The sequence below is a fragment of the Oncorhynchus tshawytscha genome, linkage group LG02, assembly GCF_018296145.1.
Source record: "Oncorhynchus tshawytscha isolate Ot180627B linkage group LG02, Otsh_v2.0, whole genome shotgun sequence".
NCBI lineage: Eukaryota > Metazoa > Chordata > Actinopteri > Salmoniformes > Salmonidae > Oncorhynchus > Oncorhynchus tshawytscha.
Window position 1 is genome coordinate 24265843 of NC_056430.1, and position 25242 is coordinate 24291084.

The 25242-nt window shown below is 42.4% G+C and overlaps 1 protein-coding gene across 3 annotated transcripts in view; it reads left to right on the plus strand.

Annotated features, from left to right (window-relative positions):
* Positions 1-25242, plus strand: part of LOC112219113 (prickle-like protein 2) — a 107477-nt gene that overhangs the window by 63769 nt on the left and 18466 nt on the right. Inside the window, exon 1 of one of the 3 annotated variants that reach the window (XM_024380336.2) lies at positions 19342-19862. The exons of the other annotated variants lie outside the window; for them this stretch is intronic. The gene's annotated coding sequence lies outside the window, so the exon portion shown is untranslated. Of the gene's footprint in view, positions 1-19341; positions 19863-25242 lie in introns of those variants that run through there. 3 annotated transcript variants of the gene reach the window in all.

Genomic DNA, 25242 nt, shown 5'->3' on the forward strand with positions numbered 1-25242 from the left:
ATCCCCCTACCCCTATAGCTGTGGGATAGGACTTTCTCTTTCTAAACCCAGCCTACACCCGTCACCCAACAGTGACTGTCGCTCTGGGTGTGTGTTGTGCTGTAGTTACAGTATGTCCCTGATCTCTGGGCTGTTTGGCTGAACCGTGGACTGTGGTCTGGTCCCACCCACCACAGGGACACCAGATGTGGTGGAAACACCTCAGGAAATACGTTTCAACTTATGACATCTACCAGTAAATGCTAACTAAGGCAACAATGGGTATGTAAACCAGGTATTGAAAGGTTTGGTCCGGAGTCTTGGTTAGTAAGCTAAGTGCGATGCGCATTTCAGTCATCATGCTCTGTTTGAATTAACATTTCTAAAGGCTTTCCGCAAAAAACTTCCCAATTAAATGTTGATTACAAAGTAGGCCTACCTGACATAATGATATCATGTTGGTTTGTATCAGTTGGGGGGGGCATTTGTTTTGCAAACTCTGCCAACACGTACTACACCAGCTCCAACTGGTGGCCATGGATGAATTTATTTGGCCCCCTAAGTTTTCTGAGCAAATTTTTAAAATAATTAAAATAATAACAAATTTAAAAAATAAAAAAAAATGTTGTACATAAAAGATTGTAAAAACCAGCACAAAGCGATTTTAACTTTGGAAAGCTGTTCCAAAGTATTGCCACACATACAGTGGGGCAAAAAAGTATTTAGTCAGCCACCAATTGTGCAAGTTCTCCCACTTAAAAAGATGAGAGAGGCCTGTAATTCTCATCATTAATCATTAATCATTAAACTTCTCTATAGGGTAGGGGGAATTTTGGATGAAAAGCATGCTCATATTAAACTGCCTGCTTCTCAGGCCCAGAAGATAGGATACGCATATAATTGGTAGATTTGGATGGAAAATACTCAAGTTTCCAAAACTGTTAAAATCATGTCTGTGTGTATAACAGAACTGATTTGGCAGGTGAAAACCTGAGAAAAATCCATCCAGAAAGTAGGATTATTTTGTTGTTGTAGTTTTCTATTCAATGCCATTACAGTATCCATTGATTTAGGACTCAAATTGCAGTTCCTATGCCTTCCACTAGATGTCAACAGTCTTTAGAAATAGTTTCAGGCTTGTATTCTGAAAAATTAGGGAGTAAGAGCAGTTTGAATGAGTGGATCCTGCAGTGTCACAGAGCTCTTTCATGCGCACGACCGAGAGAGTGCCTTTCTTGTTTACCTTTTATATTGATGACGTTATTGTCCGGTTTACATATTATCGATTATTTAGTCTAAAAACAACCTGTGAACTGAATATAAACACCGTTTGACATGTTTCTATGAACTTTACGGATACAATTTGGATATTTTTGTCTGCCTGTTGTGACTGCGTTTGAGCCTGTGGATTACTGAAGAAAGCGCGCAAACAAAACTGAGGTTTTTGGATATATCAAACAAAACAAACATTTATTGAGTAAATGAATGTCTTCTGAGTGCAACCATGTGAAGATCATCAAAGGTAAGGGATTAATTTTATCTCTATTTCTGACTTGTGTAACTCTTCTATTTGGCTGGTTACTGTTTGTAATGATTTGTCTGCTGGGCGATGTTCTCAAATAAACGTAAGGTATGCTTTCGCCGTAAAGCATTTTTGAAATCTGACACCGTGGTTGAATTCACAAGAACATAATCTTAATGTAAAATACTTGTATGTTTTCTGAATTTTTATAATGAGTATTTCTGTATTTGAATTTGGCGCTCTCTGCAATTTCACTGGATGTTGGCCAGGTGGGAAGCTAACGTCCCACATACCCTAGTGAGATTTAAGACACTAACATCTTACAAACGGTAGGCAATTAAGGTCACAGTTATGAAGACTTAGGACACTAAAGAGGCCTTTCTACTGACCCTGAAAAACACCAAAAGAAAGATGCCCAGGGTCCCTGCTCATCTGCGTGAACATGCCTTAGGCATGCTGTAAGGAGGCATGAGGACTGCAGATGTGGCTAGGGCATTAAATTGCAATGTCTGTACTGTGAGACGCCTAAGACAGGGAGACAGGACGGACAGCTGATCATCCTCGCAGTGGCAGACCACATGTTAACAACACCTGCACAGGATCGGTACATCCGAACATCACACCTACGCGACAGGTACAGGATGGCAACAACAACTCCCCGAGTTACACCAGGAACGCACAATACCTCCATCAGTGCTCAGACTGTCCACAATGGGCTAAGAGAGGCTGAACTGAGGGCTTGTAGGCCTATTGTAAGGCAGATCCTCACCAGACATCACCGGCAACAACGTCGCCTATGGGCACAAACCCACCGTCGCTGGACTAGACAGGACTGGCAAAAAGTGCTCTTCACTGACGAGTTGCAGTTTTGTCTCACCAAGGGTGATGGTCTGATTTGCGTTTATCGTTGAAGGAATGAGCATTACACTGAGGCCTGTACTCTGGATTGGGATCGAGGTGGAGGTCCATCATGGTCTGGGGCGGTGTGTCACAGCATCATCGGACTGAGCTTGTTGTCATTGCAGGCAATCTCAACGCGGTGCGTTACAGGGAAGACATCCTCCTTCCTCATGTGGCACCCTTCCTGCAGGCTCATCCTGACATGACCCTCCAGCATGACAATGCCACCAGCCATACTGGTTGTTTTGTGCTGAGTTTTTGAGCACATGAGGGCTTCCCCAAGTTTAAGAGATGTGTTTGTGGTTCGACACAGGATCTATAAAGTTTACCCAGCTTGCCAGCCAAGGGGGTGCCACATTTCACCCCTCTGCTCTAAAACGGTAATTTGCAGCTGAGAATGCTGGGAGTGTGAAGGGGCTTGTTATGGAATTTCTGCTTGGTTGGTTTCTCTGTACAAAAGGGAAAATAAATCAACTTAAATATGGGTTGTATTTACAATGGTGTTTGTTCTTCACTGGTTGCCCTTTTGTGGTAAGAGTTATCACACATCTCACTGCTGTGATGGCACACTGGTAATTCACCCAATAGATATGGGAGTTTATCAAAATTGGGTTTGTTTTCAATTCTTTGGGTCTGTATAATCTGAGGAAAATATGTGTCTCTAATATGGTCACACATTTGGCAGGAGGTTAGGAAGTGCAGCTCAGTTTCCACCTCATTTTGTGGGCAGTGTGCACATATTATACAGTCTTCTCTTGAGAGCCAGGTCTGCCTACAGCGGCCTTTCTCAATAGCAAGGCAATGCTCACTGAGTCCATACATAGTCAAAGCTTTCCTTAAGTTTGGGTCAGTCACATTTTTTTTATTTGATAGGGAAGCTGAAAGGTCAAATATATTTAGGTTTACACCTTCACTATTACAGTGAAACATTTTGTCCAGGAAGTTATCTAAAAAGGATTGAATTAGTTGTTACCTAATTGTTTTTTGGTAGGTTTCCACACTATTTTCCTTCCTTTCTTAATATTATTTAGTTCCTTTGGCTTTGATGCCTCATGATTGAGTATTGCTCTGTTCAAGTAGACCATGATTTTGCTGTGATCTGATAGGGGTGTCGGTGGGCTCACTATGAACGCTTTGAAAGTGTGTTGAGGACAGTGATGAAGTAGTCTACAGTACTACTGCCAAGAGATGAGCTATAGGTGTACTTACCGTAGGAGTCCCCTCGAAGCCTACCATTGACCATACCCAGCATGCGACAGGGCTGCAGGAGTTATGACCTGTTTTTGTTGATTATGTTGTCGTAGTTGTGCTTATTGGGGCATATAGAGGAGGGAATGCTGTCACCTTCAGGTAGGTGTTTGTCCCCTTGTGTGCTGAGGGTGTCAGGTTCTTGTCCAGTTCTGGCATTTAGGTCGCACAGACTAGTACATGTCCCTGGGTCTGGAAATTATTGATTCCCCCCTCCAGGATGGAGAAGCTGTCTTCATTATTATTATTATTATTATTATTATTATTATTATTATTATTATATATATTTTAAATGTAACCTTTTATTTAACTAGGCAAAGTATGGGGATTCTAGTGTGGGGATATAGGTAGCACACAGGAGGACATTTTTCTCTGAGAATTTCTAACCAAATGTAAAATGTTCCTGTTTTGATTAATTTAATAGTGAGTTAGGTCTGCTATATACCAAATTAGCATACCACCTGAGTCCCTTCCCTGTTTCACACCTGGTAGTTTGGTGAATGGGACTACCGGCTCTCTTTAACCTAGAGGGCAACTAGTGGGTCCATCTCCTCTATACCATGTTTCTTGTAGGATGACAATGTCTGTATTTCTGATTTCTTTGATGTCCAGGATCCTGCTCTTTAGGCCAAAGGCAGATTACCTCAGGCCTTGGATATTCCAGGATGAGATAGTGAAGGCGTTGCAGTCCATAAAGTGTCCAATAATGTTAGTCGTGTGGTTTGGCCTCAGACCAGTAAGTGTAAGCAGAGCCTGCTGAGCATCTGGTACATGCCATTGGCTTGGGCTAGTATAAAAGTGGGGGTTGGGCCTGTTTGTCTGCTCACTGCCTGATCGTATGTGTGACTTTCATGTTGAGGCCCTCTTCATGGGAGTGGGGGGAATGGGGTGGGCACGAGCGGCATAGGTCTGATCTGAGGGGGCCTATATGGGGTGTGGGTATGGTTGGTTTGGGGGGGTATTGATTGGTTGGTATGTGGATGTGGTGCTGTGGTCTAGATGTAGGTAGGTCCGCTCGCTTTGGGTCCTCTATATGTAGGTCCGGGGAGGGTCCCGTAGGTCTGGGAGAGTGTCTTGCTAGTCTGGGCGCGGTGTCTGTTTATCTGTTGCTCCTGTGTGTGGTGTTGGGGCTGCGGTTGAGAGCGATGTCCTTTAGGGTGCTGGCGAAGGTGGGCACTGCTGCCTTGTATAGGTGGACCTGGTCGTAATGGCTGTTCAAGTCCAGGGTGGAGTGGTGGGCACTGCTGCCTTGTAGAGGTGGACCTGGTCATAGAGGCTGTTCTAGTCCAGAGTGGAGTGGTGGGCCAGGTAAACATTTGGTTTTGAGGCACTGTCACAGGAAATACTTGTGTTTACCTGCTGTATGGTAGCAGGGTGGAAGTCTTTTCATGGTAGCAGGGTGGAAGTATTTTCATGGTAGCAGGGTGGAGATAACCACTTGTGTGTTGGGGAAAGTAGAACAAGCTTTTTCAATCATTCCCTTGAGTTCTGTGGCCCCCGTTTTCAGCTGTGCTCTCAAGTTGTTTGTGCCTGTGTGCATTACGTGGTATCCCTAGTTGGTCCTCAGACAGAAGGTCTAGGGTGCGCTGGGTGTTTGGACACCAGAGTTTAGACACTGTGTGTTTGGGAAAAATATTATTTTCTTCTATATAGTTCGTAAGGAGTACAATCTGTGGTTTGTGTTTGTCCTCAGTGGGTGTGGGAGGAGGGGTTGTCAGGGGGCTGTCGTGTCTTTGGCATCATTAAAATGAAGACTGTTATTTTATCAAATCAATTCTCTGTAATTATTATTACGTGATTATTCTAATCATGTAAATGTAATTAACTAGGAAGTCGGGGGACCATATCTGATCAATTAGTCTTCTAATTAATTAATTATTCTTTACCTCACGTTATTCTCATTCCAAACGTTGTAAATTGTTGGTTATCTGCACGAACCCAGTCTTCACTATGAATCATCCATACATCAATTGTCTCAATCATTTATTTATTAACTAACTAAATAATCATAGAAATGCAAAAACAAACAAACAAAGTAGATATGGTTACAAGGAAATGATAGGGGATGTGCCCTAAACTGGAATGGCAGCTTGGTAGACAAAGGGACTGAGAAGGGCGCGAAAGACAAAAGACACTACACGGTTGATAATTATAATAATTGAAATGCTAATCCTTCGCACATGAACGCTCACTCATTCTGGAATAATTGCAAACAATATATATATTTACTCTCAAGGTGTCGTAGTGATCTCTGTTGGAATAGTCCTTTCTGTTGGAAGTTCATCAGCCTGTCTTCGTGGTTAGAATGGGTACTTCAGAGTCCCATTCAGAAATGTCCTTATAAAATAGATGTTTCGGCGGTTGTCGGTCCTCTCATTCACAGGTACATAATTTCTAGCTGCAGACTAGTAATTAGTATCGAAGAGTAGCTCTTATTCTGTCGGATCGATAGTCTCAGATTTTAACCACGTGGTATGGTTAAGAATTCAGAAACGAGGAATGCATGGTCTCTACTCAAACCTTAGCCCTCTCGGTAATCGAGGTAAGCTGGTCTCAAGGGAAATTCCCAAGGTGGGGGTTATATCCAGAACAGTAGGAAAGAGCTGTCCCATGACACTAGATCAATGTCTGTGCTCATGGGGCGGGCCTATGACTTAGTTAAACTCCAAAGGGAGTTGGAGTTTCCTTAATTAAACAGTTTAAAATCACATTACATAATTTCACAAAGTTTCATCTTTAGTCATTCATTTTACACAACAATTCGATGCAAGCCTCACAACTGAGACTCTTGTATAAACAGAGTTATGGTAATGTGGCTGTATTGTCTCTCATGAGTTTCACAAACATTAAACGAAATGGACCGGTCCTAGCTGGATTCTCCCCCGACCGTGTACACATTCTCCAAAACATGGACAGACATTGTTCAGTTCTCAAGTTCTGTGATGCGGAAGAGTTTCCTTTGTTCTCCTGTGAAACTTTCTCTCTATACTGTCTGGTCATGAGGAGAGACTCCTCTAGGAATGTATGACCTGCATAACAGAGCCTGCGTGTAGGGGGAAGAGAGAGAGGTGGTGAGAGAGAGAGGAGGATGGTACTCGCTATCTCCAAAGAGGGCCACGTCATGACAGGGCTATCAGGGTGGCTGACGTGGGGGGTGCTCAGAGGGGGTGGCATCCCCTGGGTTTGGGCTTCTTCACTATACTATACTTTGCTTACCTATGTTTAGAATATAACATTCAATAGGAGTAAACTTGCATCAACAGATTAAAGACTTCTCAAATATTATTTTTGAGAAATATGTAATAATTTGCACATACTAAATGTGTCTCAGATGGCAGGGTTCATGTGTTGTTCAAGCTTTTTGTGCAACACTCCGGTTTCTGCTATGTCATCATCTTTTCCAATTTGGGAGACATCTTATACTGCTTGTTTTTATTTTTAGATATATCTAACCATTTCTCGTGATCATCTGTCCATTTTCACATTTTTTTTTAAGAGACTGAAGCTGCTCTCTCAGTTAATACTTTTCCCAGCCTTTTCCAATGTATTGATTGGAAATGGTCAAGGAAATGGACGTCCTCCCCTATGTCCACATGAAAGACTAAAGGCTCTGCGTTTTAGGAGGAATCAATAGAGTTTAAGGTGAGATGAAACAGTGGGCTGATCAGGTCCGTGGCCTTAGGGGACACAGAGGGACCAGGCTTGGTCAGGCCAGCCGAATACTAATATAGCTCTGATCAAAGGGCACATTAATGCCAGGTATACTATCAATTCAATTCAAATGGCTTTATTGGCATGGCAACCATATGTTTACATTGCCAAAGCAAGTGAAATAGATAATGAACAAAAGTGAAATAAACAATAAAATATTAACAGTAAACATGACACACTTTGGAGGAATAGAGACAATTCAAATGTAATTGTATGGCTATGTACAGTGTTAAAACGATGTGCAAATAGTTAAAGTACCAAAGGGAAAATAAATCAACATAAATATTGGTTGTATTTACAGTGGTGTTTGTTCTTCACTGGTTGACATATTCTTGTGACAACACTGGTAATCCACCCAATAGATATGGGAGTTAATCAAAATGTTTATTTTCAAAATCTTTGTTGGTCTGTGTAATCTGAGGGAAATATGTGTCTCTAATATGGTCACACATTTGTCAGGAGGTTAGGAAGTGCAGCTCAGTTTCACCTCATTTTGTGGGCATTGTGCACATAGCCTGCCTTCTCTTGAGAGGCCACCATAGGCAGACCTGGCTATCTCAATAGCAAGGCTATGCTCACTGAGTCTGTACATAGTCCAAAGCTTTCCTCACGCTCTCCCTGGAGGTGTCGGCACAGCAGAGGGCCTTAGGGCCCACGAGAAGTCATCTTGACTGAGGGCGGTGATTTAGTGATAGCCAAGGGCTCTGCAATGTGAGACAGAGAGGAACTCTCATTGGTTGGTCCATGTCCGTGACCTCACCCCTCCAGCCCCTGGTTTCACTGTGTAGATTAATGGCCTCCCTCTCAAAGCAGTAGGGGACATACAGAAGTCTTATGATGAGAAAACCAGAATGATCTGTCAATGGAAGGTTTCAATAATGTGATAAACTCAATGGGGAAATGTATTCTAATTACTTGTAGCCAGCCAAATACCAACTCCTGGTGGCACCATGTCAGATGAATGACTTCTCTTCCACTGCTTTTTCTCTTCAATTCTCTCTCTCTCTCACTTTCCATCTCCCCCTCTCTCTCTCTCTCTCTCTTCTTTCTCTTTTATTCCCTCTGTATCTCTCTCTCGCAGTCTCTCTCTCTCTCTCTCACTTTCCATCTCCCCCTCTCTTGCTCTCTTGCTCTCTCTCTCTCGCTCTCTCTCTCTCTCTCTCTCTCTCTCTCTCGCAGTCTGTTTTCTCTGACCTCCTCATCCTCTTTAAAGCTGGGTGGGCAGGCTGAGGGTCATTCAACTGGACTCCAGGCAGCACTGTCTTCTGGCTGGCAGACCAGTAGCACTGCAGCCTGTATCATAGCAGCAGGCTTTACTCTGCCCACTAATACACTGGCCTACATACCAGAGCTGGCACCAAGCACATTTTTCTTAAATTCAATAAGAAAATACAAGGATTAATTCAATTGGATTTGGAATTCAGGCTGATTTTCCCGTAATGTAAAAGGGGCTTTTTGAAATCAAACTGCCGTGTCCAATTCCAAACCATTAAATGTTCTTATTTTGTAGTTTAGCCCAAGCTCTTCTGGAAAAGCATTGCACAATAAGAAAACAAATGTTATGTGTAGTGAAGCTGATGGAAATGAGTAATATTCTCAGCTGGTCATGTGTATGTGAGTGTGTTTCTGTATAAAGTAACTGGTGGGAGCTACAGATGCTAGGCATAGCAACAGAGGTGAGTAGGAAACATTTGCAGTAGTTAAACATTCCACCTGCAAGTAAATGGTCAACGAGTCCAACAAGTCAAAGGGCCTTTAGGGGATATCTAAAGAGGGTTGAAGTCTTCAGAAGGAAAATCCCTTTAACCCAAAACAGACCTCAACTGACATTCAGTTGCTAGGTTATATTTTTCTAATGATTGCACATATACACTGTGTAAAACTAGTGTGTAACTGAGAATGGGTGGAGCCTGAAACATTAGATTCATAACGTAGTCTTAAGTCAAATGTGACAGCATTGCTATCTGATTTTCCTGGTCAATATTCCCACATCATACTGAACAGTCTATTTCTTGCCATTGATGTATGAGTTGCTATTTTAGAGAAACCCACACATGGATAGTTGGGAGTCAGAAATCACAACTGTAAGCAGCAAAATCACAGCCCACCAGTCCTTCATAAATGTCAGCCTAGCTAAATGTCTGCTATTTTACATCTCAGTACATTCACACCCACAACAAGTAAACTACGAAAAGTTAACTCAATATTGTACAGACATCTATCTATTTGTCTGTGCGCGCATGCGTGTTCTTTGAGATTTCACAGTATCTGGCTTGGTGGCACAGTCCTTCCAGGCTGTGGATTAAAACATTGGGTTCATTGACGATGCACTCTCTCATCCTCCCCTACCCCTAGGCACTGTTACCAACCCCTTCCCAAACCCACTATTCCTCCAGTCTCCCTCCTTCATCACAGGGGCTGCTTTGAGTAATCTCCATGCATAGTCACTGGCATTGTGCAGTGGAGGGATCTGGAGAGGGACTAGCAGGCAGTGGTCAAAAGCTGAAAGAGTACTACCCATATGTGGGCCACAGTGCTCTGTGGCTTCAGGAAGGCAGGGGGGCGTTTGTTCTCTCTCTGCCGTGCAACCCTGGCTGGGCACACAGAGGACTATCTGTGCCTGGAGAAGCAAAGGAGCGCCGGCGCCTGCTGGGAGATAAACGCGCTGTGAAAAGTGTGCTAAGAGCGTGGAGGAGTGTGAAAGGGGCAGGACACAGGATATGCTTTAGAATAGCCGACCTTGCCTTCCCCCTCCACACACACATGGATGGTGCTGTTCGTAGTTCAAATAAACAGGGGCGAATGGCAGGCCGGGATTATATAAACAGCCTTGTACCTGGGTCATTTAGTTCGTCTCAGGGTGTTGCTCTCACTGATTTCTAATGGGCCAAAGTCTACACAAGGGGAAGTAATAGAAGCTACAGTGAGTAGCAGGGAAAGACAGATGGAAGAGTAGCAGTAACGGCAGTCTTCAGTTCTGTGGAACGTGGTGGAGGGGCTCCTGAGTGTCTCAATGCCTCTACCTTTTGTTGGATTGTCTTTGAGTGTGAGTGTGAGTGTGTGTGCGTGTATTTGTGTTTTCTGCTGAGTTTTCATGATTACACAGTACACGTGGATGCTGAATGAGTCATCTATTCCTTATTCCTTAGTGCTGTCTCAGACCTTCTCCAATCAGTCCTTGTGTTGCTAACGCACTAGTCTCAACACAACACATACTAGGCTTGGGTGATATACTGTTTATACCTTATACCGGGATATTTCAAAATACCAATATCTTTAAAAATATATATATATATGTATATAGATTTTTGGGGTGGGGGCTGCGGGGGGGGTGGAAGTGTGACACTATGACACTGCTTATAAGTATATAAGTATAACTATTAGAAATCTTAGATGTGAACTAAATTATATCCACCTCAGGGCTCCAGCTATGCATTTGGTTTGCTAATTTGTAGCTAAGTGGCTAGATGTCAAGATCAAGCTTGTTGGTTACAGCAGAGACATTCAATCCCTCCTGGATCAAGATCCCTAATGCCTAAATAGTTTTATGTGTGGGTGCGTGCGTGCACAGTTGAAGTCGGAATAGGTCGGAATTAGGTTGGAGTTACTAAAACTAATTTTTCAACCACTCCACAAATTTCTTTTAAACAAACTATAGTTTTGGTAAGTCGGTTAGGACATCTACTTTGTGCATGACACAAGTAATTTTACAACACTTGTTTACCAACAGATAATTCACTGTATCGCAATTCCAGTGGGTCACAAGTTTACATACACTAAGTTGATTGTGCCTTTAAACAGCTTGGAAAATTCCAGAAAATTATGTCCTGGCTTTAGAAGCTTCTGATGGGCTAATTGACATAATTTGAGTCAATTGGAGGTGTACTTGTGTATGTATTTCAAGGCATACCTTCAAACTCAGTGCCTCTGCTTGACATCATGGGAAAATCAAAAGAAATCAGCCAAGACCTCAGAAAAAAAAATATTGTAGACCCCCACAAGTCTGGTTCATCCTTGGGAACAGTTTCCAAATGCCTGAAGGTTCCATGCTTATCTGTACAAACAATCGTACGCAAGTATAAACACCATGGGACCACGTAGCCGTCATACCGCTCAGGAAGGAGGCGAATTCTGTCTCCTAGAGATGAATGTACTTTGGTGCGAAAAGTACAAATCAATCCCAGAACAACAGCAAAGGACCTTGTGAAGATGCTGGAGGAAACTGGTACAAAAGTATCTATATCCACAGTAAAACGAGTCCTATATCGACATAACCTGAAAGGCCGCTCAGCAAGGAAAAAGCCACTGCTCCAAAACCGCCATAAAAAAGCCAGACTACAGTTGGCAATTGCACATGGGGACAAAGATAGTACTTTTTGGAGAAATATCCTCTGGCCTGATGAAACAAAAATAGAACTGTTTGGCCATATTGACCATCGTTATGTTTGGAGGAAAAGGGGCAGGCTTGCAAGCCGAAGAACTCCATCCCAACCATGAAGCACGGGGGTGGCAGCATCATGTTGTGGGAGCGCTTTGCTGCAGGAGGGACTGTTGCACTTCACAAAATAGATGGCATCACGAGGGAGGAAAATGATGTGGATATATTGAAGCAACATCTCAAGACATCCGCCAGGAAGTTAAAGCTTGGTCGCAAATGGGTCTTCCAAATGGACAATGACCCAAAGCATACTTCCGAAGTTGTGGCAAATGGCTTAAGGACAACAAATTCAAGGTATTGGAGTGGCCATCACAAAGCCCTGACCTCAATCCCATAGAAAATGTGTGGCCAGGACTGAAAAAGCGTGTGCGAGCAAGGAGGCCTACAATCCTGACTCAGTTACACCAGCTCTATCAGGAGGAATGGGCCAAAATGTACCCAACTTATTGTGGGAAGCTTGTGGAAGGCTACCCGAAATATTTAACCCAAGTTAAACAATTTAAAGTCAATGCGACCACATTCTAATTGAGTGTATGTAAACTTCTGACCCACTGGGAATGTGATGAAAGAAATAAAGGCTGAAATAAATCATTCTCTCTACTATTATTCTGACATTTCACATTCTTAAAATAAAGTGGTGATCCTAACTGACCCAAGACAGGGAATTTTTACTAGGATTAAATGTCAGGAATTGTGAAAAACTGAGTTTAAATGTATTTGGCTAAAGTGTATGTAAACTTCCAACTTTAACTGTGTGTGTGTGTGTGTGTGTGTGTGTGTGTGTGTGTGTGTGTGTGTGTGTGTGTGTGTGTGTGTATGAACTAGTGCCCCCTGTTTGCACATTCGTTAATATCGTATACCCCGGTATTGTATGGAAGTGGTATGAAAATCTGGATAACTCCCTACCCTGACACATACTCTGTTGATCCTGGAATGCCAATCCCTCTTCAGTTACCGGTCCATAACTGCCACCGGAGCTGGGCAAGACAGCTCCTGTGGAGAAAGCAGCGGTGGTCATATCGACATGGAGCATGTGTCATCACAGCTTATTGCAGGAAATCTGATAATGAAATGGACCTTGGGTGGAATAAATGGCCTGACCAAAGTGAGCTGTTGTTTTTGTAGTTGGTGAATTGGATGGGTGGTTGTTTTATTTCAGGGTTGGGTGAGATGAAACACTGTTGATTGGATGAGGACCCCCCTCACAGAACCTCTGTTATGTGGTCAGGAAGTCATCCTCTTTATATTTCTATTGGCCACTTAGATAAGCTCTGAAATCAGATTCAGTATATTAAATCCCCCTTTTCTCCTTCTCCAATGTCATCTGTTCATATCAGACGTCTATTCAAAGTCTATTCAATCCTGACTCTACACACCTTCGCTTTTACTTTATTCTGAAAAACCTCATCAATTAAATGAATTTTAATCCAAAATAGCCTGTAGTACTAAAAACATAATTCCCCTGTGGGAATTTAATAACCTCTTAAAGCTAGGGGGCAGAATTTTCACTTTTGGATAAATAGCGTGCCCAATTTCAACTTCCTGCTACTCATGCCAAGAATATAAGATATGCATATTATTAATAGATCTGGATAGAAAACACACTGAAGTTTCTAAAACTGTTTGAATCATGTCTGTGAGTATAACAGAACTTATGTAGCAGGCAAAACCCCGAGGACTAACTGTTCAGAATTCTTTTTTTTTCCCCATCTCTCTTCCCTATATTGTCTTTGCCATTGGAAATTGAATAGGGACATACTTTCAGTTCCTACTTACTGCACAAATGACATCTGACTGATTTTTAAAATGTCATTTGTAAAAACTTAGTAAGCATGACTTATGTTCTGTTTTCTTAGTCTACTACATGTTCTTATTCGTGCAACAACGAGGAGGAAAAGTGTCCTCTAGACAGTTGTCTGAGGAATGTTCTGCCATGGCCTTGAATTGTGTTGCTAACAAATTGCAAATCAAACGGAGCTGTAAGTGGACATAAGCAGAGCACTGTACTCCCTCCTGGTCCTGGACTAGAATGGACAGACAGAACCGCTCAATCAGACCCACCACTGTTTGACTGATCCTTCTCCCCTTCCAGCCAGTCTTTCTCAAACTAAATATTTAAACATGGCATACTTGAGCAAGGGTTTATTTAACTAAAAGTTTGGATGGCTCAAGTTTAAACCGTTACAGGAGCCTCTGGAGAAATTGGAGCACTACCCAAGTGATTGGCTTAAATAGAAGAAGATAATCACACGGCTGTGTTTAAATCACTGGGCCAACCGACCTGAGGATTTTTACTCTCTATTGATGTTCAACATGAAAACAAGTCTACGTCTTTGTCCTAGACCACATATTGTGTTCAATTTTGCATCTTCTATTTCTCTCCAAGTAGTATGCATTATCAGCATGTACTGTTGTTCTGCATACCTGGCTGTGGTGTTGTAGAGTGTGTCTGAGGCTTTAGTATAGTTTCCACTATGGGTTTTGTGTGTTCTGTGACGTTCTCAAACAAAATGAGGCAATAATGTATCAAGCTGCTGGTGTTGTTGCACTGCTGTGGTCACCCTAATGAGGGTGATCATATCCTTTATTAATGAACATCTGGTCACTCCTCTCCGCATGGCGACTGCAGGGAGAAAGGAGAGGGCTGCGGAGCTCCAGGGAGGAGAGATTTCTGGAATAGAACTCTGTGTGGTGTTCCAGAACCCTGCAGTCTAACTGAATGGGAGCGATCACCCATTGAGGTACTGACACCCACATGGCCGACATGACTAGGGATTATTCCTCCCACTGGTGGATGAATGGGAGCTTAGTCATGAAACTGCCCTTGTATGTTTGGTGTGGGAGGTTTAGACAGCAGGTGGTTCACTTTTTAATTTTCCTATTTCACGTTGATTTGAAACCATTTCTTTCTACATTTTTCAAGTTTATCAGTCGTTATTTCCCTGTGCATCTACGCATACCTTTACTAAGTCCCACCCCTTTTTCAACCAGAGGAAAGTGTGACCCAGTTATGTTTTTAATCAGAATCCGCATGTAGGACTGGGAAAACTCAGAGAGACAGGGGTAGAGTAGGGTACTGTGGACTGAGGAACGTGCTCCACAGCCCCTGAAAGCCAGGCTTCCTGTGGCTTGAGATGGATGGGGCCCAAGCTACACGTTTCTCCATGCTGAAGACCTCTTGTTTTAAGTGGGCCAGCAGGGGCAGAAATAGCCTACCCATCAGGAGCCTCTCCTCAAGATCACTCCAGATCTGAGGGCCCCTCCATGAATCGAGTTGGAGCAGGACAACACTCTCTCCCTGTTCACGAACCCCCAAGCAAATTATAATTTCAACAAACTGGCTAAACTTTTCTCTCCCCCTATAAAAATACAATTATGCCGCTCAAACCGTGTAGAATTAATCCATTTAACATTCAACATGGAGTGTGTAATAGTCACTTATCTGCTGTGAACACTATTGTAGAAGTGCTCTTGAGCTTTGTATCCATCCACAGCCTCAGACCCTCTACTCTAAGGACAGAGTACATGGGTAAACCCGCTGGAAGAGACTTCTAAAAGCGGTAGCAGAGATTTGGGGAATTACTCCAACCCCTTAAATCCCTATCTGAGGCTGTAAATATGTCTAGTCTGTGGGAAAGGAAGTTGGATCAATCTAACTTGCTTGATGGTCCCAACTGCTTTGATGCAAGCCCAGCCCAGTCACTAAAAAGGAATGTAGATATCTATACACACCAGAATGTAGATATCTATACACACCAGAATGTAGATATCTATACACACCAGAATGTAGATATCTATACACACCAGAATGTAGATATCTATACACACCAGAATGTAGATATCTATACACACCAGAAAAGGAGTGTTCTTTATTTCTCTCTCTCTTGCTTGCTCTCTCTCCCTCTATTTTCTCTTGCTCTCTCTCTCTCAATCTCTTTTCTCTATCTCTCCTCTCTTGCTCTCTTCTCTCCTTAGTGATCAGCTGTTGGGGTGAGATTCAGCTGCCTTGGTGTTGACTCAGTGATAGTCATCATCAGCATTTCCCACATGAAAGGAGAGAAGAGGGTGGTGTTACATGAAATTGTGGGTCAACTCGGGCCATTGGAGCCATTTCTCTTTGTTATAGTGACAGATATTTTTTTTGTTGTTACTTTAGTTCGTTCCTTGGTAAGGTTTATATAATATTGGTGTATGATAAGATCCTCTCAGGAAGTGCAACTATAAAACATATTTGACATGGCTTGTTCATCCCTCGGGGCAGTAAGTATGCACTATCGTTCATCTTGTGCTTTGATCGGGACAAAAGCACTGATATGCTCCTACATGCTTTGGAAGGGAGTAAACTTGTACTCCTCGACTAAAATGACCATGCAAAGACACTGCATGCCTACAGTAAAGTAAATGTTATCTGTGGCATGTTTCCCAAGCTGGCCTCTACATTTTTATTAGAGCATTAAAGCAGTTACAGGCCCTGGATAAGTGTATTGGGAAAGTGGAGAGCCCATATGAGGTTAGCAACGGTCCCCAGACCAGCTGATCCGCTCTGTGGCTATGAGGAGTGGGGACGCTGTCACTTACAGTTCCTCATAAAATCCTGTGGAAAGGCCCTAAGTTCAGGATGAGGGGCAATTGATACTCTTGTGTGTGGGGCTAAAAGACGTGCAGGCCAGGGAGAGGCGGTCTGCCACGTGTGAAGATGGAATCCAAGCCAGACACAGCATTGGGAGCAAAAGCTGTAGGCTGACTCAAGGAGGTAAAGGAGAACGGAAAGAAGACTGCGTCTTCCTCAAACTGTGGAGGTCGTTCAGAGCCACCGGCTGGTTTTACCAGCTTCACAAACTGTTTATACAGCGTTCAACCACTGTTTCAAAGGGTTTTGTTTTTTTACTTTACTTGTTGGCTCTTGGCTAAAGCAGTGCAGAGGCTTTTGAGGAAGAATAAACACATCTTGATTTAATTACAAACTCCCCCTCATTGCACCGTTTCCCCTTTGAAATCAACCACATTCAATGCAAGACAAATAAGCAAATTAGCAGCAGCAGTCAGACATTGTTAAACACTCCTAACACTGATTCTGGAAAGGAGCTCAGATAGTATTACAGGCTTAGAGCCATGCAAGTGTTTGTAAATTACGACTAACCAAAATAGCCAAGATAGAATTAATCTAGTAGAGAACAATCAGCCTGTTTATTTAGTCCCTTTTAATTGCAGGTTGAGTCCACAAATAAACCGATCAATACCAAATCACATCCCAAATGGAATAATTAATGTTGATTGACTTTCCATAGTTAAAGATGCCTCCTGGGTGGCGCAGTGGTCTAGGGCACTGCATCGCAGCGCTATCTGTACCACCAGAGACTCTGGGTTTGCGCACAGGCTCTGTCGCAGCCGGCCGCGACCGAGAGGTTCGTGGGGCGATGCACAATTGGCCTAGCGTCGTCCGGGTTAGGGAGGGTTTGGCCGGTAGGGATATCCTTGTCTCATCGCGCACCAGGCCGGGCGCAGTGCACACTAACCAGGTCGCCAGGTGCACTGTGTTTCCTCCGACACATTGGTGCGGCTGGCTTCCGGGTTGGATGTGCTGTGTTAAGAAGCAGTGCGGCTTGGTTGGGTTGTGTTTCGGAGGACGCATGGCTTTTGACCTTCATCTCTCCCAAGCCCGTACGGGAGTTGTAGCGATGAGACAAGATAGTAATTACTAACAATTGGATACCATGAAATTGGGGAGAAAAAGGGGGTTTTATTTCAAAAATGTTTTAAAAAAAAGATGCACTCCGGGATCTAAAGCCCAACAAATTTGAAACATATTGCAGGAATAGGATTTGGAACATATCACACAAATTTCTAAATGTGTATGATATAATATAAATGGCAAAACTCATAACATATCACACTAAATGGATGATGTAGTACACAATTGGATACACAAGTACACAAAAAAACGGGTACCACTTTTGGCTCGTGAGCACCACTTTCAAAACTACTGGCTGAAATTATACAAAAGTTAGAGAGTAAGTCAAATTAATATTTTGGTTTGAAACTTGACACACTGATTTCATTCCAAAAGTGTAACTATTTATTTTGGTCCCAAACCGACAGACCCCTATCACCCAGTTTATAGTTCTTACAACTGCTTATACTGTATGTCATTGTTTCTTCATTTGAAAGTTGTTTTATGATGGAAGTACAAGGTCAATATGAATTGTTTTGTCTCTAAACTATGTTCCAATTGCCTAGTGTTCAATAACTGTCTTGCCTGTCTCCATTCCCTCATGTTCACTGTTGTGGAAGAGCTGAAAGGTGAAAGCTATTGTTCACTTCTGGTTGTTTATTTATTGGACCTTTATTTAACTAGGCAAGTCAGTCAATTCTTATCTTCAATGACGACCTAGGAACAGTGGGTTAACTGCCTTGTTCAGGGGCAGAATGACATATTTGTACCTTGTCAGCTCGGGGATTCGAACTTGCAACCTTTCAGTTACTAGTCCAATGCTCGGGAAGCTATTTGAGAGGCCTTGTAACAATGTATTTCTTCTAAATCTGTTGATAAACATTTGATAACTAACTAAGCAGTATATAATAGGACCTCTTCGGCTACAGTGTATTGGGAAATAAGGGCAGGGGGAAGAGTAGCTTCTGCTTTTGCAACAGCTAATGGGGATCCTAATAAAATACCAAAAGGTTTGGTTACCTTACTCTATTCCGCACTAGTGTTCTGTAAGCTATAGGCTATCTATAACCCTTCTCCTCCATTATTTTGGTAATTGTTATATGCATTTTGTTTCCAAATCAATGTTTGTCACATGCACCGAATACAACAGGTATAGTGAAATGCTTACTTACAAGCCCTTACCTTAACCAACAATGCAGTTTTAAGAAGAATAAGTGTAAAGAAAGTATTTATTAAAATAAACTGAAGTTTTTAAAAAATTAGAAGAAAAAAAAAGAAAATAGAAATGAACAAATAATTGATGAGAAACAATAAAATAACAGTAGAGAGGTTACATACAGGGGATACCGGTACAGAGTCAATGTGCAGGGGCACCAGTTTGTCAAGGTAATTGAGGTAATATGTACATGCAGGTAGAGGTAAAATGACTGCATATATAATAAACAGAGAGTAGCAGCAGTGTAAAAATGTGGGGGTGGGAGGGGGGCAGGCAATGCAAAGAGTTTGGGTAGCCATTTGATTAGCTGTTCATGAGTCTTATGGTTTGGGGGTAGAAGCTGTTATTAAGAAGGCTTTTTGACCTAGACTTGGCGCTCCGGTACCGCTTGCCGTGCGGTAGCAGAGAGAACAGTCTTATGACTAGGGTGGCTGGAGTCTTTGGCAATCCATCCAATACCGCACGGTCCTCCTATTCCCTTTCTCGCTCTCTAGCTGGCTGCCCTGGGGCAGTTGATTCAGTGAAATTGTTTAATTTGCATGCAAATGACTCCAAAACACCAGTCATTCACGCCGCTAATTATACCAGTGTTGGGATGGTGACTTGCTGACATCACGGATGGTCATTAGCATTCGAGAGGGGTGGGTGTGGGGGGTGGCAAGGACAGGCTACTCCGTTATTCAGCCAGTCACTCAGGGTGAGCAAGTCCCCTGCTCAGCGCTCCTTAACTAAGCGCATACGGTAAAGGAGTCCCTGTGGATGTTTTTTCAACTTTCTAGCTTTCTGTTGCTGCCTCCGTAAATTATTGCTTTGGATTCGTTCGAAACGTAATCTACAAAGTTAAGGCTATTGCATTATCTCAATGTAGGTGGACTAAATGTAGGGGTATTTGTGTTTAACCGCTTATTGGGTTTTGTGTCGCTTTACCAATCCTTGCGCTTGGTGAATGTGTTTGCGGAACAGCTTGACAAAAAGGCTCGCAGAGCGAAGAAGACAGTAGCCTAGAGGAACAGATTGCGCCTTCGCACTGACCAGAGAGTGAGAGTGCAGGATTCGTAAAATTGTGTGGCAGGAATATAGTAGACTATGAAAAGGCTTGCAATGAGGAAAGTGTGGTTGAAAGCTATTCTCACCGGGTGCATAGCCATGCTCTCCCTCAGACCTACTTGGTGATAAGGTAAGCATTGACTACATTTTACCGTTTGTGGCTCCGTTATTTTGTACCAATCTGTTATTTACACAGCTGACAAGGCTATCTTTGCGCGCTGTTGTGTCCGGACCTTCAAGACAGTATCTATTTCAGGTTTTAAACTGTGGCCAAGTTTAATCAACATTGCCAGTTTGAGTGAACTTTTACTGCCGTTGAAAGGTCGTGTTTAGTAAGGGTTTGATATTTCCTGACTGCAAGATGTGTGCTACAATGTAGTCTGTGGCTCATTCGTGGTGTGCTCGATTTAAACTAAATCATATCAACATCAGTGAGGTATGAGGTGCATTGTATTTTAACGACTAGGTAGGCCTATTCATGATTTAGAACTAGGCAATCATATTTACTTTGCAACTACTAAGCAATTACACTGATTATTCTGTAATATATTTTTTTTATTTGAACGTTACATTTTTTTTGCTCGTACGCAATAGTTGCACTGACGGTCTCACTAATTTTCACCTTACTGACTCATAGACTATCCTCCGTAATGGATGTGTTGTTATCCATTTTCTCTTTCTACTCTTCGTGGCGCGGCGGTCAAGCTAACCAGTTTTTTTTTCAGTGGGATTAGTCTTTGTTGTGTTGCCTCTATGGTCTGGACGCGGGATTGATTGAGTCAGGATAGGTCATTTTGGATTAGCATATGAACGGATTTTGGGAAATAATGGGACACTCCAGCAGCTGGCCCGAGAGTCCAGGGGTAATGGAGATATCAGGCCGAATTGCTCTGAAACAGACATTTAGACTACAGGTAGCCTCGGCTCATAGGCAACCAACCATCTTATCAGTCTTGATGTGCAAAATAATGTCAGGTCGGTTTTTGACCATACCCTTTCAACACCATGAGATTGTTTAATCTGGTCCACTGTTTTAAGTCATGTTTAGACTAGTTGTGTTTGTCAGCATTTCAAATTTGCAGATAGTTTGCACAGATTGGTTCCCCAATGACAGCTTGACAATATCGCATGAGAACAGCATAGCTACAGTTCCGTATAAGGACTGAGGTCTCAGGAGCCTGAAAACCTGCCCCCATGTGACATACCATGCATCTGTAGCAGTTACCGAACAAGTAACACTTATGAATAAGTAACATGGTCATCTGGTATAAAGCTGCCATGCTCAGTTAATGTTACATAAATATATAGTCCTCTCTCACTTCCTGCACTTCTGACACTAAACCTTTACAAATTCTATAAAGGTGTAGTGAGATTACGTACATTCTTTGATAGTGTTCAGTCAATGTATATTTTATGGAGTGTGTGTGTGTTGGACAAGAATAATGGATTATTATTTATTGCGGCAGGTGGGTGCAGGCCTAATCTCCATTTAGATTGAATATATTGGATTGAGTCCCCAGTAATTAGCTACTAATAAACACCTTTTTTTGTTTGATTCCTCTTTGGAATGTAGTGCAATCCAGTTTAACACTGATTAAAGCTGAACATGTCTGCTTCAATAAATTACTAAATTAGGACAATTTAAGACTAAATACACTGAAAGGAAATGCCCATCTGATTTTAGAACAAAAGGCATTTAAAAAATAGAGAAATAATCTGTCCTCCTATTTTCCCTGCCTGTCCAGAGAAAACAAAAGAAGCAGAAATAATAGAAATTTGGCTGCTGCCTGCCTCCAGCTGTTCCTCTGAACCTTTTTTCTCCTTCTCCTCTCCTCTGAGCTGCCATTTAAACATGCTGTCTGGAATGATGACACAGAAACACAGCAGTGGTTCTGGGAGCTGCTCTGGAATTAGTCGGGAATGGGGTTCCTTTCGGATACCACATCAAGCCCACTCAGCTCCATGGCTGTTTTTCAGGAAGGCAAGGGTTGTGGATGTGTCGAACACTTTAGAGGAGGTGTTTAAGAGCCTGGATGACACCTTGCCCTATGGCAAATGAAACTGTTAATATTGGGTTAGTTAAATGAATGGCACCACCACGCAACCCAACCTCTTGAGATGTCCCTGACTTGGCAGAGGATTTGTACCAGTACATCAGAGGATTTGTACCAGTACCTCAGAGGATTTGTACCAACCAGTCGATAGGTGGTTATTAAGAGTTCCACAGTGGTGAATAATACTGAAAACAAAACAATAAGTATCTCTAGTCTAGTAGGAACTTGTCTGTGTGTGGGTCAGTCATTTCTTGGGCGTTAGCTTCACCAGTGGACAGGGTCTTTACGGGTTGGTGTGTCAACTGACTGACTGTGGCAGTGTGTCAGAGTGTAGCTGTTTAACTTGGCTGTTGCCAGGGTGATGTAGAGGAGCAATGCAATGATTAACACTGTGGTGGTGACTGATTGTCTGCTTACATCACAGTCTCAGCGATTACTGTCCACTCAGATACCTTCCAGTCATTAGAAGCTTCCTGCGGTGTTCCGCTCTGACCATGGGAGGCTTTATCTGCCCCAGGAGAGGAAAGGCCAGTCTACTTCATTTATTTCATTTTCTTACCTTTTACTTTGTGGAGTTTTTTTTAGAAGGCGTTGGTTATATACTTGACTTGTATTGAAGTCATGTAGATGACCAGTGTAACATGGGGTATTGTTTCAGGATAGAAATCCCAGTGATGTGCACCTTGTTGTAAATCAGGGGCTTAGGCCCTGGGCATATCTCTGCCAATCCTGATGCAGGGAGATCAGATGTTTGGAAGGTGAATCACTGGATGATGGCCCTATACATCTGGAGAGAGACAGGCTCACAGGTCCCATGGGACTCCAACCCTCGTGCTCCCATGTCCAGTTCAAAGACGATGATAACAATTGGGTTGGTGTTTATAAGGCCTCTGTCTGTATCATTTTAAAACAGAGACACTCCGGGAATGCAGTGTGAAACACTCTCCCCCATGCCCAATGTACTCCTCCAGGCTATATTTAAACCCCTATCTCCAAGCCTGTTCTCCACCCAAAGGCAGAAGGAGCCCCTTGCATGAAAAGGAGTAGGAGATGTGTGTGTAATGTTTTTTTTCTATTTTATTTGTCATGTTTTTGTACCCTCTGAATCATCTCTCCGTGTTCTAACGTACATTTAGTATGTTGGTGTGTGTGCATATATGTGCATACTGTAAAATGATTAAGTCACTGGTTCCACTGGTTCTACTTTTCGGTCAGTGTTACCTGAACTTAACATTTTTAGTTGATGCAGACTCCAACTTAAGAGAACTTCGGCACAAATTAAGTTAACTTAAAATGGCGTGTTTGCTCAACTTGACTCATATGTTCATTCAACTAGATATTATTATTTTGGTATCTTCATAAAAAAAATGGCTGTGGAACTAGTTACACACAGACGGTGCTTTGACATACAATGTTTTAAACGTACATATTTGACCAACATGATTACATTGTGCATGTATACAGTAATTACTTTTCAACACGTCCTCACCTGGGATCTTCCTGCTTTGCCACCATGTCTGTGTCAATTATCAGTTCATCTGACTATTGATTTGATTGACTTATTTCAGCAATTTAAAGGTTTTCTGTATAGTTGTCTAATGTTAGTGGGGCATATTACTCTGTGTTAATGTTAATCACTATGATAAATAAAATAGTTTTACTTGAGTGTACTTTTAACAGAACTGAGATTTACTTTGTAAATAGTGCCATACATGCACTCAAACGTATTCAGTTGGCCTTGCTGTTATGATTTATGTGGCGGATAGGTGGCTGGTTCGGGTCCATGTTTTGACCTTGTGGGAGATCTTTAAATGTGCCCTTGGGCAGGGCGTTGACCCTGGTTGCTTCTGTGGGCCGCTCTGGATGGGAGTCTGTTTGATGACTGAATGTAATGTAAATGTTCACTGCAAGTAGATTGTATGTTTTAATATTCAATCAAAATAAAAAATAAACACTTTGATCAAAAAGTTGAGGAAACTAAAAAGACTGGAATCAGTCAATTTAATAATAATTAGTTGAAACAACTAGATTATTTGTACAGTGTGTGTACGTACGTACATGTGTCTCTAATCCCACATCCATTAGTAATGATGGAGAACTGCTGTATTGTAATGAGAGGACTCTGTAGCCCCAGGCTAGGTGTCCCACCGCTAGGATGGGCTGTTTAATTCTCCCTCTCCTGTATGGACAGGCTGGTTGTCAGAGAGCTGATGACTTAGTCTGCAAACCGAGGCCTGGCTCCATGTACTACTTACCACTCCCATCAATATTCATAGATGAGATGTCTTGGCATTTCAGTATTCATTCATATGTTGATTTAATATTCATGCACACTGCTCTGAAGCCAATCACCTCCAGGAGATCAGGTAGATTGCCCTTGCCCAAGGGTAGTGAAGAAGCAGAGATTTATGTAGTGGTCCCCAGCCATGCATCACTAGTTTATTTAACCAGTGCTTGACTTGGACAGGTGCTCACTGGAGCTGAGTACCGGCACCTCAAATTTCTACTGCTTAAGCTCCTATTCCTTTTATAGAACATTAGCTCAAATGTATTGTGGAGCTCATGCACCTACATGTAAACAATACTGGCACCCAAAATGAATACCAGTCCCTATTTCAGTCCAGGTCAAGCATTTGTATATTATGTTAATTTGGGGGCAGGTCGAAACACACATGAAACATCCATGGATATTTAGTCAGCTAGCTGTTGCTCTCCTCGTTTGTCTTTCAAGCATCCATGTGGGTTTGTATCTTCCTGATATCCAATAATGAGGGGACTTGCATAATCAAGTTCTATTTTAGGGCCTGGCTACACAGACACTCGTTCACGTGCACAAGCGGTGTGGGAGAAAGGACTGAATAACGTGTGTAAATGAATTTTGCAACGCTCACGCACGCGTCCGGTGAGGTTTGCATGTAAGAGTCTCTCTGTCTTGATCTTTCCGTCAAAGAAGTCTAAGCCCCTATTCCTTATCCTGTGCTGCCCACCGGGCATCTGTCTGTGTAATGGGATGGAGTACCCTGCCCTGAACCTTAGACATGTCACTAGCCGGATACCATCCGGTACTCTACTCTGCACCTTAGAGACTGCTGCCCTATGTACATAGTCATTGGACACTGGTCACTTTAATAATGTTTACATACTGTTTTACCCACTTTATATGTATATATTGTATTCTAGTATATACTGTATTGCCTTCAGAAAGGATTCACACCCCTAGACTTTCTCCACATTTTGTTGTGTTACTGCCTGAATTTAAAATGTATTACATTTAGATTTTGTGTCAATGGCCTACACACAATACCCCATAATGTCAAAGGGTAATTTACAAATGAATTACAAATTTAAAAGCTGAAATGTCTTGAGTCAGTAAGTAATCAACCCCTTTTATGGCAATCCTAAATAAGTTCAAGACTAAAAATGTGCTTAACAAGTCACATAATAAGTTGCATGGAC